Source organism: Vombatus ursinus, unplaced genomic scaffold (genome assembly GCF_900497805.2).
Source record: "Vombatus ursinus unplaced genomic scaffold, bare-nosed wombat genome assembly UNPS02009835.1, whole genome shotgun sequence".
Lineage (NCBI taxonomy): Eukaryota > Metazoa > Chordata > Mammalia > Diprotodontia > Vombatidae > Vombatus > Vombatus ursinus.
The window spans coordinates 3,292,051-3,312,267 of NW_020949613.1; positions in this window are offsets into that span (position 1 = coordinate 3,292,051).

A 20,217-nucleotide genomic window follows, 5' to 3' on the forward strand; every position below is an offset into this window, starting at 1 on the left:
GTCAGAAATGAGACCCGTGTCAAAGAAACTTGATTTCCTTTGATTTTTCATTGACTTGGTTTTGTTTGTGCTAAAACGTTTTATTGTCACGTTAAATTATTCATTTTACCTGTTGTAATCTTCTTAATCTCTCATTTGGCCATGACCTTTTCCCTTATAGATATGACAGGTAATTTCATCCATGCTACTTTAATTGTTTTATGATATCACTCTTCATATATAAATCATTTACTCATTGTGAGCTTCTCTTGGCATATGATGTGAGATGTTGGTCTATGCTTAGTTTTTCCCAGAATGTTTTCCAGTTTCTCACTTTCCCAGCAGTTTTTGCTGAGTAATGAGTTCTTGCCACGATAGTTTGGATCTTTAGTTTATCAAACAATAGGTTAATATGATAATTTATGCCTGTATTTTGAGTACTTAATCTATTCCATTGATCAACCTCTCTATTTCTTATTCAATACTAGATTGTTTTTTATAAAATACCAAGGTATTTCTATGTATCATCTTTGTTCATGGGTTCAGTTTTACTTTTGGTTTCAAACTTGAAGCCTACAGTAACTATATTTCCTGAGCATACATTAACTATTTTATTCTTAGTATGAATAGCATCAAGGAACCATTTCACAAGATGAAAAATTAATTTAATGCATAAGAGTTTTAGTAGAGCCATATGTCATCTATCTGTGCCCATGTCATCAATGTGTATTATGTGGTTAAAAAGATTTAATGGTATAACTTTCTCTCTTAAATTTGTATGCCATGATTATTTCTATTTAGGGGAGTTGAAAATTGGTTTATGGTTAGGCAGAAAAATAATGCACTTCCACTGTATCCTTAAATGATACTAAGTTTTCTGTCAATTGTCCTTGACATATTACCTGTGTGTCTTTGGGCAGCTCACTTGAGTTCTCTGGTCCTCACTTTCCTTATTTGTAAAATGAGGTAGATGTACTGGATTACCCCTGAGGTTCTTACCAGCTCCTAACCTATGATTTTATGATACAATAAGTTATGATCTTAAGAGATACAAATAAGTTTTCTCTAAAAAGAAGTTTGTAAAATGATTTGCTGATAATTTATGCACTGTGGTAGAGAATTACAACACTAACATCATCTTGGGGTCAGTCATTGTTCATACATCACAATGGCTGCCATTAACTAACTTTGGCATTGCCCCTCCCTCACATTATAGACAATGGAGTTTACATTGGGCGATTGATTGTTATCATCATCATTATTAAGTTATTATCATCATCATGTGATACTGTATAGAGAGCTGGTCTGGAAGCCAGAACAACCTGGAGTGAAATCTTGCCTCTGACATACATTGGCTCTGTGACACTGGGCAAGTCTCTTAACTTCTCAGTGTTCTCAGCAACTCTTTAAGACTATAAGTTGCAGAGGAGGCTCAAATTACATTGGCAGAGTTATCTCATTTGGAAATTCCTTACACCCCTGAAATCCCAGATTCAGTTCACATTACTATCATCATTATCATTGCTGTTGTTGTTGTTCTTGGAGCTATCTCATTCTTCAGAGCTTAATTTATGGAGTTTAGTTAAATATGTTTGGAGGACAATTTTCTAAACTATTTTTACTCTTTTTTGTATTTAATATTCTTTGGACAACTGTATAAATGAACACATATATTTGTTTTTTAACAATAGAAATTTTATTACAACCCCCATGACTTCCATCCCTAACTTTATTTTCTTACTGTCTTATGATTTTTATTATTAGTAATATCTTCAAAATTCCTTCCTAACCCTCTTTCCTTTTTTTCATAGCAACATGGATCAATTAACCAATCAACATTTCATAAGTGCCTGTGGATCATTTTCTAAAAACCAGTATTATTTTTGCTATATTATCACTATGCTGTAATATATATGCATATATATGTATGTGTACACACACACACATACACTCATATATATGTATATATGTATACACACACACACTTTTACAATTTTGACAAGGACCCTTGATTTCATTGGTGTGGGTCTGGCCCTCACTGATGAAAACTGCCATCCCTTTATATGGCATAGTACGTTTTCTAGAGTCACTATGGCAATCTGACAGCCAGTCTGAGCCTTTCTGCCAGACAGCAGACAGACAATCAAGAGACAAGACAGTTCCTGCCCTCAAGGAGCTCACAATCTAATGTGTGTGCGTGCGTGTGTGTGTGTGTGTGTTGGGATAGGGCTATAAGCTCATACTCTTCAGTATCTTTGGCACAACAATAGAATAACATTGATGGTAGGTATATAAGCCTATTTTTTAAGTCCTCTACCCCAAAATAAATCTGAGATGATTGTGGCAACTTCTATTAAAATGCTATTGTTAAATTTCTTATTGATCTGGGAGATTGTGAGCAATAGCTTGATCTTTAATTATTTTAAAATATTTTCATGATTAGATGAATAGTGTTACATAATTGATAGAGAGCTGGGTTGGGATTCAGGAAGGCCTACCTTTAAGGCCCAACACTGATGCATAATGGTTGTGGTTCTCTTGGCAACTCACTTATCCTCTAAGCTACTCATTCATCTCTGAAAGAGCACAAATTGCTGATCAGATGACATTTTTTATTGGTGGAGAAAATTCTTTACTGGGAGCTCCCTAAACCAAGAAATCAAAGATGTAATAAAAAAAAATCATTATTTTGTTCTTCTTCCTCCCTCATATCCAAAGAGTTACCAAGTCCTGTTAATTCTATCTCTACAATATCTTGCTTTCTTTCCTCTCTGAATAATGTCATCTTTCCCCACCCCTCCTGCCATTTTTGGCCTTGATCACCTCTCAGTTAGCTATTGTAACTTCTTAATTGTCCTCCTTACAGCCAGTCTTCCCTTTTTCTCATCCAACGTCTACAATAAGCAAAATAAACTTCCAGAGGTTATTGGTCATAATTATGACTCAGCAACTTTTCTGCATAAAACATTTTGGTGGCTCCCTATTCCTGTATTATGAGTTATAAATTCTCTATATATGACCCAGAGCCTTATTTGCCTTGGAAGCCTTGTTTTCTATTACTTTCCTTTGTTTTGCCAGTAGGTCAATAAACTTTTATTAAACTCTTACTATATTTGAGGTAAGCACTGTGGTAAGCACTGGGGACATAAAAAGAGACAAAAGACAGTTCCTGCCCTCAAGGAGCTCACAATCTAATGATGAAGGCATCAAACAGATATATACACAGAAGCTATATATAGGATAAATAGGAAATAATTAACAGAGGGAAGGCACTAAAACTATGAGGGTTAGGGAAAGACTTCCTGTAGGAGATAGAGAGTACCCAGATCAGGGACATGATGAATTTCTCCTTCCAGAAGGGAAATTATCTACCCTCCAGCCTCTCCAATCAGAGGGAGGGAGAGGCCCCAAATTGTAAGGGAGTGAGTTTCAGAGTTAAAGTGATCTTGCCTGTGACTGAACTACTAGATATTTCCTGAACATGACCTTCTACCTCCTACCTCCATCTATTCATACCAGCTTTTCCTCATGAACTGAGTGTATTACTTTTTCATCTTTGCTTTTCAGAATCCTTATCTTCCTTGAGGGCTCATTTTAGTTGTCACTTTTTTCTTTGAAGCCATCTTTACAGTGGCTAGTGCCCTTTTTCACCTCACATTACCTTTAATTATACTTTCCTCTGTACATATGGCATCCCCCAGTAGCAGATAATGCCCTTGAACACAAGGACAATTTCATTTCTTTCTTTGTATATCCAGTACTTTGTACATCATTTTACTTAATAAATATTTAACTGAGTTAAGTCAACTTTCCACCAGGATAAAAGCTGAAAAGAATATTTTCTATGGTTATGGTCATGACTGGTGACTTATAAGATCTGGGATATATAGTTTGCAAATCTTTATATATGTCTACACAGAAAGGACTGATCATCTAGGAATTTTTCTAATGATATGCTTAAATTTTCCTTTAGAAAAGCAGCCAAAGCTCAATCAGGCAAGGAAAACACATTGTGTTTGGGAGGCTTTTTTCTTTTCTTTTCTCATTTCTTTTTTTCTTTTTTTTTAAGCATTAGCCATCTTTTTAAAGCTTCATTAGCTACATGCTTAAAAAACACATTATCTGGACATTGATGTCTAAAGTAAAATCAATTTAGATTGGGTCCATAGTCATAAATTTCCCAGCAGTAGTAAAGAGAATAGAGAATGACAAGATAAGTAGGTCACCATCTGGTTCAGCATTGGCACAGAACTTGGGGAATGTAGGAGATAAGAAAAAAAAGTTTGTTCATCTTTGTAACTTTCCCTAGCCTTATCCTTTATTTACTCCTTGAATCTTTATTTCCTAACACAATGAGTGTTCTTTTCAGGTTCAGTTCTTCCATCCCTTCCACTCATCCCACTGATGGAGATCATCCTCATTCCCAATATGAATTAAAGGCCAGAGTACCTGATGGTGCCAAGAAGATCTGTGTTTAAATTTTGCCTCAGAAAACTTCTCTCAGCCTCAGTTTCCTTCTCTATAAAATGTGGGTGATAAATGTATCAACCTCCCAGTATTGTTTAACTTGGATAAAATTAAATGACAGGTAAAATGGCTTGCAAGCCTCAAAGCTCTATGTAAATGTGAGCTATTATTAAGATCTTATCTTGGGTTCAGTGAAGAATCCAAGCCATCTGGTGATGTCCCATCACCAAAGTAGATTGTCTTATGGTAAGAAACTGAGACTGTAACCTGATCTAAGCCACCCAATATGTAAAATCAAATGTTATCCTACCTCTAATGCTCATTCACAATAACGCATAATTAAAATGTCTTGCTATAGAAACTTTAACTTGTTAAGCCACTACCTGTTTTGAGCCAATTAAAAACAGTGAGAAGACACCATACTTAGAAAATAGGGTCTCTAAAAATAAATTAACAATACATAATACTAAAATGTAGTCAACATGATAGAGTGGGGGAAGGTAGGCTAGACTAGTAGATAGAGGACCAATCTTGGAATTAGAAAGATCTGGTTGTAGTCGCTCCTCTGACAGGTACTAACAGTATTATCATGGACAAGTAACTTGATTTCTCAGTGCCTCAGGCAACTTCTGTAAAATTAAAACTTCTCATCAAATTCCTGCTCTGCATTGGTGGAGGTAGTTCCTATATGAAGAGTACATTACATCCCTCTCATACACTCCCAAAAAGAAAATAAAATCACTACCCTGTGATTCAGCAGATCTTATTTCTTAGCATTAGTGTGATCTTTAGATAATAATTTTCCCTCTCCGGTCTTCAAGTTCCCCATCTATTAAATTGGGGGGGGGTGGACTCTTTTCTGAGATCCCTAGCCATACCAGGAGTCTATTATTCTTTACCAAATTTGTACCATGATAGTGACTCTCCTCCTCACTCTGCCAATCAACCAAACCAACTTTGATTTGTTGGATTCCTTTAATCAATACAATTAATGTCCTTTCCATTTAAGTAATGTCTTTATTGGCAAATCACAAAAGGCAGAAGCTATAGGAACTGTCAGGCCAATAACTAGAGTATGAAAATACCCAGAACAGCATGGCAGGAAGCAATCAAGGGTTGAATGCCTCAGGCCATAGACCCTACCTAATGTTGTTTGCCATACAGGAACTGCATGCACAGGCAAATTTTTATTTACTAATCTATAAACCCATTCACACTCGCAATGCTACTTATTAGTTTCCTGCTAGGCCTCCTGCTATGTGCTTCACTGGAAAGATTTAATAAGAGATGTCTCCTAAGTCTTCATTACTTTGCTGCTATGTACCAACACGGCACAGAGTAGTATCACTGGGCAGGGGCAGAATTAATAAATCAGGCAGCACTATGGGAAAGACCTTAATTGTGTACACCACTCTCTCTACACTTACTTGCACAAAAGCCTCTGTTGAGTTACAAATTAAAACACTACAAATGCATTTCTGCCGTGATCTCAAAATGCAGATAAGACATTTAAGTGGGAAACAATATGGCCTTTTGTTCAGAATGAATGGTTTTGATGATGTAAAGCTCCCCACTCTGTTTAATGGATTGAATGGATTATTACTATTTCGGGCTTCCTAAAACCAGGAAATTATAATTTTTTTTGAGGCTAGCAATTAGCTGAATATATAATTTCAAATAATCATTTGTAATTATTTCTTGGGCATAGCTCTCTATACCTCTCATTCAATTTCAAAAACCTAGCATATGTACCACGCTTTGGAAATTGGGTTAAAATGGTATTGTTTGCAACATAAGAATTGGCCATTATTCTACTTGTAAAAGAACAAGGTAACCATAGTGTTAGATAGATGTCAACAAAGTAAAGTGCTCTGACTATAAATGGAGCTCACTATTTTTTTTCTTTTTACCCAAAGTAAGCCCTGCTTTCTCAAGCAGAATGTACAAATGGCAGTGAAACTTCAAAATAAGAAAACTGATTAAAAAAAACTTTAAATTACTGGCACAAATATACTCAAATAAGTGTTATTCTTCACAGCAGTACCTTTGAGAGACTATATACTTATTTCAAAGATCCAGCTGGTACTCAGAATATTATTTTAGAGTCAATCTTCTTGGACTTGACCTCAGAGTCTGGTGTTCCATGTTGGTTGAGACTCATAGGAAAGTCGAGGGATTTAGATAAGAATCAGACAATTTCCATGATGAAAGGGAGAAAAAGGAGAAGACAACTCAAGGCTGAAGAGAAGGAAATTCCAGATATAGCTAACAAAGAAACTCAAATCCTAATTCAGAACAAAGAAATCAACAAGAAATAGAAGGAACAAGCTCAAAATGACCAATTTATGACAACTGTTTGAGTTTTTTTCTTATATTTATATGCCATTTATGCCCAATTTTACTACTATATGTGCCTTTATAGCTATGGGGTTTATAGAACCCATATATTATTTTTCGTAAGATATTTCCAAGGTTCTTGGGTTTTGGCATAAAAGCAAGTCATATTAGCAGCATGGATACTCCTGTCATTTTTTTCAAATATGTAGTCATATGTCTCAGTCCCCTTAATTTGCCAGGTACTACAGTTATCTCTGAGAGCTTAAGAAATGCAGAACTTCTTCACATAAAGAACTTTCCTTTTCATGTGTGATCAATTTGGTTGCTGCAAAGGGCAGAAAATGCACTGTTAGGTAAAGAAATATAATTAAAACAATTTGAGAAAAATGTAAAACATTACCCCTTTTGTACGTAAACTAGAATAGAGGGTAAAAAAAGACTTTTGTTTATGAAAAACAAACAAAATTTAATATGAAAAAGCAGTTTTCAGATAATGTGAAAAGATATAGAATGTTAGGATGACCAATCAAGAACTGAGAAGGCATGTTTGATGATAGAGAAATCACTGAGACAACTGGGCACTGTGGTTCCTTGTTTCATTTGCATGTGATTGTTTTTAGAACCTGTGAGGTTAAAACTCATACAGCAGGAAATCAAATAACTGAGGATTATGAGATAACCAAATAAGATCTCTTAGTTTTATAACTAATAAAAAAGTGGCTATTCTGAGTTTTACCTAACAAAGGAAAAATTAGTCACAGAACACTTGGAGGTGCTATTTTGAACCATTGACAGAGTTAAAGCAGCAGAAGAGAGTAAAAACTAGTTAGAAGGAGTTGAATTAAAAGATAATAGGATGAGGTTAGGAGAAGAGCAGGAGAATTAGTTGACAGGAAGGCTTCAGTTGCAACCCTGGGAAATGCTGTGTGACCTTTGACAAGTCACTTAATTTTTCTGGCCCTGTTTCTTCATCTATGAACAAAAAAGAGAAAGAGAAAGTTGAATAGATATCCTTAAGGGTATTTTCCATCTTGAGATTCTTTGATCTAGGGAATATCATTCAAAAGGACACTGCACCCATCAGTTGGGGAATGGGTGACCAAGTGGGTGGTATGTGATTGTGATGGAATACTATTGTACTGTAAGAAATGATGAGCAGGATGTTCTCAGAAAAACCTGGAAAGACTCACATGAACTGATACAAAATCAAATGAACAAAACCAGGAGAATATTGTACACAATAAAAGTAATATTGTACAACTATCAATTGTGAAGTACTTAGCCATTCTTAGCAATTCAATAATTCAAGGCAATTTCAAAGGACTTATGATGAAAAAATATTATCCACCTCCAGAGAAAGAACTGATGGAGTCTGAATGCAGATATGTAGATAGAAGCACACTTTTAAAAACTTTTTTTGATTTGTGGAGGGGTCCATGTTTTCTTTCACAACATGACTAATATAGAAATATGTTTTGCATGACTCCACATGTATAAACTATATAAAGTTGTTTGTCTTTTCAATGAGGGGGTAGGGGGAGGGAGAGAGAATTTGGCACTCAAAAATTTTAAAAAAAGAATGTTAAAAATTACTTTTATATATATGTGGGAAAATATTAAATATATATGTATATATACATATAGATGTATATATTATATGTGTGTATATATATATACATATACACATATGTATGTATATGTGTGTGTGTATTTGCACATAGACATATAAAGTGCAATGAGCTGGAACAGAAATGCTAATTTGATAGGCACATCTATAGCCAACCTTTTGAGGGTTTAGTGGGATATGACAGTTTCTCACCATCTCCTTCTAAGTAGTCTTGGCAGCATTCACTGTGGTCCAAAAGTCCACCTGTGAGATCTCCATGTTCTCCAGGCAGCTAAAATCTACAAAGATGCTTATATACTAAAATACTAAGATACTTATACTTAAGAAATTGGAAGGTAAGGGAAAAAAATCAATGGTTTAAAAAAATTCAATTTTAAGCAATGGTGAATATGAAATTTTAAAGTAGGATTCTTAATGGAGAGTAAGGTAAACCATCCTGATGATAGGTAATACAACAAAATTTGTTCAGTCTAGCCACAAGTTAGAGAATGACAGGCAACTGAAAATGTGCTTTTGCTTGCCATATGAAGAGAGATGCCCAGAAATGTGAAATAAACAAAAGTCAGTCCTTGGTTAAAAATAAGGTTGATGGGGAAGCAGGAAGCTGGAATATTTCCCCAAAGCACAAGTACACTGGAGGTAGCTAGGCAGTTCAGTGGATAGTAGTGCTGGGCCTGGAGTCAGGAAAGCCTGAGTTCAAATCCAGTCTCAGACACTTATTATTGTGTGAGCAAGAAGAGAATGACTTCAAAATGCCTAAAAACAATGCCTCAAAGGAAAACACAGCTTGGGTATAAATTTAGAATTCCTGGGAGAGATGGAACAATTTTTTTTGAAAAAAAAAAAGAATTGATTTTTTTATATAAATAGAAAGAGAGTACTTGAGGGAAAATGGGAGAAAATGAGAACTACAGAAGGAAGAATTGGAAAGCAAATTCACAGGAGTGGAGCCAAGATGCTGGAATAGAGGAAACACTCAGCTGAGTTCTTCCAATATTCCCCTCCAAATGACTTTAAAACAATACTTCAAATTGATTTTTAGAGTGACAAAACAAAGAAAAGGAAAAGGTGAGACATTCTATCTGCCAAAAACAATTTAAAGGGTCAGAAAAAGATCTGAGATATGAGGATGAAGGTGACCTAGAGCCCATCTGGATGAAACACCTGTGGTGAGATTGGGTGGTAGCAACAGAAACAGCAGCTTTAGCAACTTTCAAACCAGAGAAAGTAAAGATATTTAGCAGCTATTAAGAAAGAGATTCAAGGGGACCCCAGGGTTGTTGCTGGATTCAGAACCAGGTGCTTTTTGGAAACTCCATTGCCTATAACCACTTCTGGGTCACAATGCAAGGGTGGAGAGAAGCTATTTCAATCAAAAGGGAGCAGAGGCCTTGAGATGCAATGTTGATTGCAATCCCAAGGGTTCAGGGATCCTTCATTGGTAAGGACCAGAGTACAGATCAGGAAAGCAGTGACCACACCTCTCCACATACCACATCATATTAAAAGCATGGAAAACTTCTAAACCCAAAGAACTTGTTCTGAAAATAGCAGTGCAAAAAAGCCTGAAGCTTGGGACAGTACCACTCACTCAACCCATGCCAATAACACAGACCAACTTTAACATAAAGTTCAAAATCAAGAAACAGGGTGGGAAAATGAGCAAAAAATTAAAAAGAACCTGACCATTGAAAGTTACTATCATTTCAGGGAAGATTAAGACTTAAACACAGAAGAGGACAAAGAAGTAAAACAGCTATAAGCAAAGCCCCAATTTTTTTAAATGTGAATTGAACAAAAGCCCACAAATATTTTTGAAGAGATAGAAAATTATCTTCAAAATCAAATAATATTAAAAAATAAAAATCAAAAAAATCAAATAATACTAGTAGATGAAAAAATTGTGTAAAGAAATGAGAGCAAAGAACAAAAGTTATGAAAAGACAATTTATAGCTTGTTAAAGGAGGCACAAAAATACTGAAGAAAATACCTTAAAAATTAAACTTGGGCAAGTGGAAAAAGAGGTACAAAATTTCATTGACAAAAATCACTTTAAATTAAAAATTAGAATTAGGCAAGTGGAAGCTAATGACTCCATAAGACATCAAGAAATAATGAAGCAAAATTGAAAGAATGAAAAAATAGAAGAAAATGTGAAGTATCTTGTTGGAAAAACAACTGACCTGGAAAATTTCTGAAGAAAGATAATTTAAAAATTATTGGACTACCCAAAATCCATTATCAAAGAAAGAGCCTAGACAGCATATTTTAAGAAATTATCAAGGAAAACTACCCCAATATTTTAGAACCAGAGGGAAAATAGTAATTAAAAGATTCCACCAATCACTACCTCAAAGAGATCCCAAAGTGAAAAATCTTAGCAATATTATAACAAAATTCCAGAGCTCTCAAGTCAAGAAATAGAATACTTTAAACAGCTGGAAAGAAGTCATTCGAATACAATGGAGTCACAATCAAGATCACACAAGATTTAGCAGCTACCACATTAAAGGAGCAGAGGGCTTGAGATATGATATTCTGGAAGGCAAAAGGGCTGAGAATGCAACATAGAATAACCTACCTGCTATAACTGAGTATAATCCTTTAAGATAAAAAATGGATATTTAATGGAATAGAAGACTTTCAAACATTTCAGATGAAATTACCAGAGATTATTAGAAAATTTGACTTTAAAATATAAGACCCAGGGGCAGCTAGGTGGTACAGTGGATAAATCACTGGTCCTGAAGTCAGGAGGACCTGAGTTCAAATCTGGCCTCAGACCAAACACTTGACACATACTAGCTGTGTGACCATGGGCAAATCACTTAACCCCAATTGCCTTACCAAAAAAAAAAATCAAAAAATAAAATAAAATATAAGACCCAAGAGTAGCATAAAAAGGTAAAAAGTGAAAGAGAAATCATAAGGGAATGGATAAGGTTAAACTGTTTACATTTCTACATGGGAAGATTATAGATTAAATTTCTGCTAATATTATCATTATATGAACAGTTTAAAAATTCTACATAGAAAGAGGATGTGAAAGTGAATCAATTATGTTGAGATGATGTAAAAATTGATTGGTGAGAAATACAGATGCGGTAGGAAAAAAAGGGAAGGGAGAGGAAGCATGGGAAAAACTATAACATAAAAAGGCACACAAGGAAGTTATTTAAAGTGGATGGGGAAATGAAGGGGAATGGGCAGTGCCTGAACCACACACATCTAAATTGGTTCAAAGAGGGAACATACATACATGTACATTATTGGGTATAGAAATCTAGCTCAAACAAGAGGGAAATAGGAAGGGAAGGGGATAAGAAAAAGTGAGGGAGTGATAAAAGAAAGGGGAGGGTAAAAGAAGGCAGTGAGAAGCAAAACAGAATTTAGAAGAGAGAGAGGATAAAAAGAAGAGAGTAAAAAGGATAAAAAGAAGAAAATAGATGAAGGGAAATGCACAGTTAGAACTCATAACTGTGAACATAAATACAATAAACTCACCCATAAAACAGAAGCAGATTGTAGAATGGGTTCAAAACCAGAATCCAACAATATGCTGTTCACAAGAAATATACTTGAGACAGAGATAAACACACAAAGTTAAAATAAGGAGCTGCAAATGCAAATGCAAAAAAGACAGGGATAGCAATCATGATCTCAGAAAAAGCAAAAGCAAAAAAATATACCTAAATAAAAGAAATAAAGAGGAAAACTACTCTTAAAAGGTGCCATAGACAATGAAGTAATATCTATGTTAAACATACATGCAACAAATGGCATAATATCCAAATTCTTAAAGATAAAGTTAAATGAATTGCAGCAGAAAATAGATAGTAAAACTATACTAGTGGTGGACCTCAAATTTCCTTCTCAGACTTAGATAAATCTAAACATAAAATAAATAAAAAATAAGGAAATGATTAGAATCTTAGAAAAGTTAGATGTGATAGAACTCTGGAGAAAACTACATGGGAAGAGACAGGAATATAACTTTGTCTATTCAGTAAATGGCAGATTCACAAAAATTGACCATGTATTAGGGTATGAAAACCTAACAACCAAATGAAGAAAATCTGAAATATTAAATACTTTCTCTTCAGACCATAAAGGAAGCATAGATTATAAATTAATTGGAAATGAAATAATCTAATTCTAAATAATGCAGGGGTCAAAGAACAAATCATAAAATAATAAATTATTCCATTAAAGGAAATGATAATAATGAGACAACATTCTAACATTTTTGAGATGTAGCCAAAGCAATATGTAGGGGAAATTTTTTGTCTCTAAATGCCTACATCAATAAAAGAGAGAAAGAGAAGATCAATGAGTTGGGCATGCAACTAATTTTTTAAAAGAACAAATTAAAACCCCCCAATTAAACAAAATGGAAATCCTGAAAATCAATGGAGAGTTTATTAAATTGAAAGCAAAACAACCATTGAACTAATAAATAAAACTAGGGGATAGTTTTGTGGAAAAAAAATAAACCATTTGTTAGTTTGATTAAAAAAAAAGGAAGAAGAAAACCAAATTACCAGTATCAAAAATGAAAATGGTGAATATAACACCAATGTAGAGAAAATTTTTTAAAAATTAGGAATAATTTTGCCCATCTTTATGACAATGAAACTGAGTCTATATGAAATTGAGGAATATTTTTAAAAAATATAGATTGCCCAGATTAACAGAAGAAGAAACAGAACATCTAAATAATCTTTATCTTAGAAAAATAAATTTACTAAAATAAAGCCATCAATGAATTCTCTAAGAAAAAATTCGCAGGACCAAATGGATTTACAAGTGAATTCTACCAACCATTTAAGAAACAATTAAGATAAATACTATATAAAGCATGAAAAAAAGATAGAGTTCTACCAAATTCTTTATATCACTCAAATATGTTTTAATACCTAAACCAGGGAGACCAAAAACAGAAAAAGAAAACTATAGATAAGTTTCCTTAATGAATATCTATGTAATTTTTTTAATACTAGCAATGAAATGACAACAATGTATCACAGAGATCACACACTATGACCAGGTGTGATTTATATGAAGAACACAGGGTTTTTTCAGTATTAGGAAAGCTATCAGAATAATTGATCATATGAATAGTAAACAACAAAGATCATATGATTCTATTAACAGATGCAGAAAAAAAGCTTTTGAAAAATTACAACACCCACCCCTATTAAAAACACTAGAAGGCGTAGGAATCAATGGAACCTTTCTTAAAATGACAAGTAGTATGTATATAAAACCAAGAGCAAGCCTTATCTGTCATAGGGATAGACTTGAAATCTTCCCAGGAATATCAGGAATGAAGCAAGGATTTCCATTATCACCATTGTTACTTAATATTGTACTAGAAATGCTAGCTATTGCAATAAGATAAGAAAAAGAAATGGAAAAAAAAGGCAATGAAGAAACACAACTCCCACTCTTTGTAGATGATATGATGGTATACTTTGAGAATCCTAGAGAATCAACTAAAAAAAGTTGAAATAATTAACAGCTTTAGCAAAGTTGCAAGATATAAAATAAGCTCACATAATTAGCATTTCTATACACTATCAATCAAACCCAGTAGGAAGAGATAGAAAGAGAAATTCCATTGAAAATCACTGCAGGCAATATAAAATATTTGGTAGTCTACCTGTCAAGACAAACCTAGGTTCTATATGAACACAATTACAAAACATTTTTTCACACAAAGACAAATCTAATCAGTTAGAGAGTTATTGCACATGAATAGACTGAGACAATATAATAAAAAATGACAATTCTACCTAAGTTAACTTAATTATTCAGTGGCATGTCAATCAAACAACCAAACAATTATTTTAGAGAGCTTAAAAAAAATAATGAAATGTATGTGGAAGAATGAAAGGTCAGGGCAGCTAGGCAGCACAGTCCTCCTGGAGTCAGCAGGACCTGAGTTCAAATCTGGCCTCAGATAGTTACTAGCTGTGTGACCCCAACTGCCTCCAAGAGAAAAATAAAACAACAAAAGGTTAAGAATATCTAGGGAATGGGACTTCTGCTCCTGGGAGCCAAGATGGTGGAATAAAAAAGTAGTTGCTCTAACCCTCCCCTATCAACCTCTGAAAATCCAGAAAATATCACCCCAGAAAAAACCCTGAAACAGCTGAACCAGAAGAAAGAAGGGGTGCAGCAGTGCAGTAGCCCAGGTAGCTAGAGGGATTAATGGGAAAGGCCCCTCTTACCCTGGGGGAAGGGGAACAGTACAAAACAGGAGTCACCCAGCCAGCTAGTGGAAAGACCCACTTTAGCACACCAGGAGGAGATTCTCATGCCTCGGCATTCTACAACAAACAGATCTCTCAGGGCCTCATCAAAAATAAGGGAAGAAGCACTACAAAGGGCCCCAGGCAGATAAGCACCCAGCAGCATTTGTCTGAAAGGTGCTGAAGAAAGCAACCTAGAGGTGCCAAAAAGTTCCAGCCTTGTTGATTCCAGCCCAATACCAGGTAAGCTGTCAGAACCCTACAGCCTTTAACTGCCAACAAGGAGGAGATCCCGAAGCCCAGGTGGTCGAGCAGGCAAATGCCAACAGCTGTACCTCCGAGTGCCTCATTGAGGGTAGGGTAACTAGTGGAAACTAGCTCAGAAAAACACCAGGTGCCTTGGCATTCTACAGCAAAGAGGTCTCCCAGTATCTCAACAGAAATAAGGGAGGCAGCACTGCAAGGGGCCCCAGGCAGATAAACACCTGGCAGCACTTATCTAAAAGGAGCTAAACAAAGCTAAAGAAAAGGAAAAGCAGGCAACCTAGATTTACCTGAAAGTCCCAGCCTTGCTGATTCCAGCCCAACACCAGATAAGCTGCCGGAACCCTACAGCCTCCAATTGCCAACATAAGAGGCCCCAGCTCCCAAAGCCAGTGACCAAGACCTAGGCTCCAAACACAAGAAGCTTGGGTCAGTGCCCTTTGCTCCCCAGAAGGAGAGCTTAATCTCTGTAAAGGCCAGCTAATAAAGAAACACCAGAGTAAAAAGAAATGTATGATAGATTCTTATTATGAGAAGAGTGAAGATGAAGACAGAAATTCTGAAGAGGACAACACTGTCATCAAACCCACATCTGCAACATCAAAGGGAATATGAACTGGTCTGAAGCCCAAAAAGCCTTCTTAGAAGAACTCAAGAAGGATTTTAGAAGTCAAATGAGAGAGGTAGAGGAGTCCTTTAAATGTACAATTGGCCAATTGGAAAAAAAGTACACTGAAGAAAACAAGTCCCTAAAATACATAATTGGCCAATTGGAAAAGAAGTACAATGAAGAAAATAAATTCCTTAAAAATACAATTGACCAATTGGAGAAGAAAGTACAAAATCTAACAGAAAAAAACAATATGTTAAAATTAGAATTGAACAAATGGGAACTAATGACCCTATGAGAAAGCAAGAATCAGTCAAACAGAAACAAAAAAATGAAAAAATAGATGAAAATGTAAAATACCTCATGGATAATACAGTTGACCTGGAAAATCGATCTAGGAGAGAAAATTTAAAAATTATAGGCCTACCTGAAAGTCATGATGAAAAAAAAGAGCCTGGACAATATCCGTCAGGAAATCATAAAGGAAAACTGCCCTGAAGTCCTAGAACCTGAAGGTAAAATAACCATAGAAAGAATCCATTGCTTCCTGCCTGAAAAAGATCCCAAATTGAAAACACCAAGGAATATAATAGCTAAATTCCAAAATTACCAGATTAAAGAGAAATTACTGCAAGCAGCCAGAAAGAAACAATTTAAATATCATGGAACCACAGTCAGGATTACACAGGACCTTGCAGCCTCTACATTAAAAGACCATAGGGCATGGAACATGATATTCCATAAGGCAAAGGAGCTTGGAATGAAGCCAAGGATCAACTACCCAGAGAAAATGAGCATGATTTTTCAGGGAAGGAGATGGATATTCAATGAAATGGGGGATTTCCAAATGTTCATAATAAAAAGACCAGAGCTCAACAAAAAATTTGATCTTCAAGGACAAGATTGAAGAGAGACATAAAAAGGTAAATGGGACAGAAAGATACAATATGTTGTTAATAAGGGCAAAATGTTTATATCCCTGCAAGGGAAGATGACACTTGCAACTCTTGAGAACTGTATTGTTATTATACTATGTTAAAGGAGTATACATAAAGGGGGTGGATATAAGTTGACTTTGATGTAATGATAAAAAAAATTAAATCAAGTGGGTTAAATGGATCCAAGTAAGTGGATTAGTCTGAGCTAAGAAAATGTACTGAGAAAGGAGGAGGCAGACAAGGGTAAATTACATTACAGGAAAAGACACAAAAACCTATTAGAGCAGAGGTAAAGAAAGGAGAGGGATGAGCATTGTTTGAACCTTGCTCTCATCAGATTTGGCTCAAGAAGGGAATAACATAATCAGTTAGGTATAGAAATCTAACTTTCCCTTTAGGCAGTAGGAGGCAAAAGGGGAAAGAAAAGGGAGGGGGGATAGAAGGGAGGAAAGAAGCAATAAGGGTAAAGGGGAAGAAAAGAGAAAGGGATAATAGAAGGGAGGTGGGACCTTAGGAGGCGCTGGTCAAAAACAAAATACTAGTGAGAGGGGGAAAGGAGAAAGGAGAAAGAAAAGCATAAACATTGGGGGAAAAGGATGGATAAAAAGACACAGATAGTAATAATAACTGTAAATGTGAATGGGATGAACTCTCCCATAAAACGGAAGCATTTAGCAGATTGGATTAAAAACCATACTACTACAATATGTTGTTTACAGGAAACACATTTGAAAAAGAGTGATACATGCAGGGTAAAGGTAAAAGGCTGGAACAAAATATATTATGCTTCAGCTGAAGTAAAATAAAAACAGGGGTAACAATCCTGATCTCAGACAAAGCAAAAGCAAAAATAAATCTTATCAAAAGAGATAAGGAAGGAAACTACATCCTACTAAAAAGCACCATAGACAATGAAGTAATATCATTACTGAACATATATGCACCAAACGGTATAGCATCCAGATTCTTAGAGAAGAAGTTCAGGGAGTTACAGGAAGAAAGAGACAGCAAAACTATACTAGTGGGGGACCTCAACCTCCCCCTCTCTGAACTAGATAAATCTAACCACAAAATGAACAAGAAAGAAGTTAAGGAGGTGAATAGAACATTAGAAAAGTTAGATATGATAGACCTGTGGAGAAAACTGAATGGGGATAGAAAGGAATATAATTTTATCTTGGCAGTACATGGCACATACACAAAAATAGACCATGTACTAAGGCACAAAAACCTCACAATCCACTGCAGAAAGGCAGAAATAGTGAATGCTTCCTTTTCAGATCATGATGCAATAAAAATTATATGTAATAAAGGGCCATGGAAAGATAGACTAAAAAATAATTGGAAACTAAATAATCTAATCCTAAAATATGATTGGGTCAAACAACAAATCATAGAAACAATCAATAATTTCATTCAAGAGAATGACAATAATGAGACAACATACCAAAACTTATGGGATGCAGCAAAAGCAGTTCTTAGGGGAAGTTTTATATCTCTAAATGCTTACATAAATAAAATAGAAAAGGAGATCAATGAATTGGGCATACAAGTAAAAAAATTAGAAAAAGAACAAATTAAAAATCCTCAATTAAACACCAAATTAGAAATATTGAAAACCAAAGGAAAAGTTAATAAAATTGAAATTAAGAAAACTATTGCACTAATAAATAAAACTAAGAGCTGGTTTTATGAAAAAAACAATAAAATAGATAAACCTTTGGTTAATCTAATTAAAAAAAAGAAAGAAGAAAACTAAATTACTAGTATCAAGAATGAAAAGGGTGAAACTACCACCAAGGAAGAGGAAATTAAAACAACAATTAGGAATTATTTTGCCCAACTATATGCCAATAAATTTGACAATCTTAGTGAAATGGATATATATTTACAAAAATATAAATTGCCCAGATTAACAGAAGAGGAAGTAAAATACTTAAATAACCCCATCTCAGAAAAAGAAATTGAACAAGTCATTGATGAACTCTCTAGGAAAAAATCTCCAGGGCCAGATGGATTTACATGCGAATTCTATCAAACATTTAAAGAACAATTAATTCCAATACTTTATAAACTATTTGGCAAAATAGGTAAAGAAGGATTCTTACCAAATTCTTTTTATGATACAAATATGGTGCTGATACCTAAACCAGGAAGAGTCAAAACAGAGAAAAAAATTATACACCAATTTCTCTAATGAATATAGATGCAAAAATTTTAAACAAAATATTAGCAAATAGATTACAGCAACTTATCACACGAACAATACACTATGACCAGGTAGGATTTATAGCAGGAATGCAGGGCTGGTTCAATACAAGGAAAACTATCAGCATAATCCATCATATCAACACCAAAACTAAGAGAATCCACATGATCATCTCAATAGATGCAGAAAAAGCTTTTGACAAAATACAACACCCATTCCTATTAAAAACACTAGAGAGCACAGGTACAAATGGAGTCTTCCTTAAAATAATAAATAGTATCTATCTAAAACCTTCAGTAAGCATAATATGTAATGGGGACAAGCATTTCCAATAAGATCGGGGGTGAAACAAGGATGTCCATTATCACCACTGTTATTCAACATCACATCGTACTGGAAACATTAGCTTTAGCAATAAGAGAACAAAAAGACATTGAAGGCATTAGAATAGGCAAAGAAAAAACAAAGCTATGACTCTTTGCAGATTACATGATGTTATACTTAGAGAATACCAGAGAATCAAGTAGAAGACTACTTGAAATAATAAACAACTTCAGCAAAGTTGCAGGCTATAAAATAAACCCACATAAATCATCAGCATTTCTATATATTACCAACAAAGCCCAACAACAAGAGATAGAAAGAGAAATTCCATTTAAACTTACTGTAGACATCATAAAATATTTAGGAGTCTACCTCCTGAAACAAACCCAGGAACTCTATGAACACAATTACAAAACACTTTTCAGGCAAATAAAATCAAATCTAAATAATTGGAAAAACATCAGTTGCTCATGGGTAGGCCGAGCTAATATAATAAAAATGACAATTCTACCTAAGCTAATTTACTTATTCTGTGCCATACCAATCAAACTACCAACACATTATTTTATAGAGTTAGAAAAAATAATAACAAGATTCATTTGGAAGAACAAAAGGTACAGAATATCAAGAGAACTAATGAAAAGAAATGCAGGGGAAGGTGGCCTAGCCATTCCAGATCTTAAATTCCATTATAAAGCAGCAATCATCAAAACTGCTTTGTACTGGCTAAGAAATAGAGTGGTGGATCAGTGGAATAGGTTAAGTATGCAAGACACAGTAGTCAATGACTATGGTGATCATAGGGTTTATGTGATAAACCCAAAGACCCCAGCTTCTGGGATAAGAACCCACTCTTTGAAAAAAATTGCTGGGACAACTGGTAAAGAGTATGGCAGAAACTAGGCATAAACCAAAATCTCATACCATATACCAAAATAAAGTCAAAATGGGTACATGATTTAGATATAAAGGCTGATACTATAAGCAAACTGAGAGAGCAAGGAATAGTTTACCTGTCAGATCTATGGAGAACAGAAGAATTCATGACCAAACAGGAGATAGAGAACATTACAAAAAGCAAAATAGATAATTTTGGTTACATTAAATTGAAAAGTTTTTGCACTAACAAAGCCAATGCAACTAAGATTAGAAGGAAGGTAGAAAACTGGGAAAGAATTTTTACAACCAGTCTCTGATAAGGGCCTCA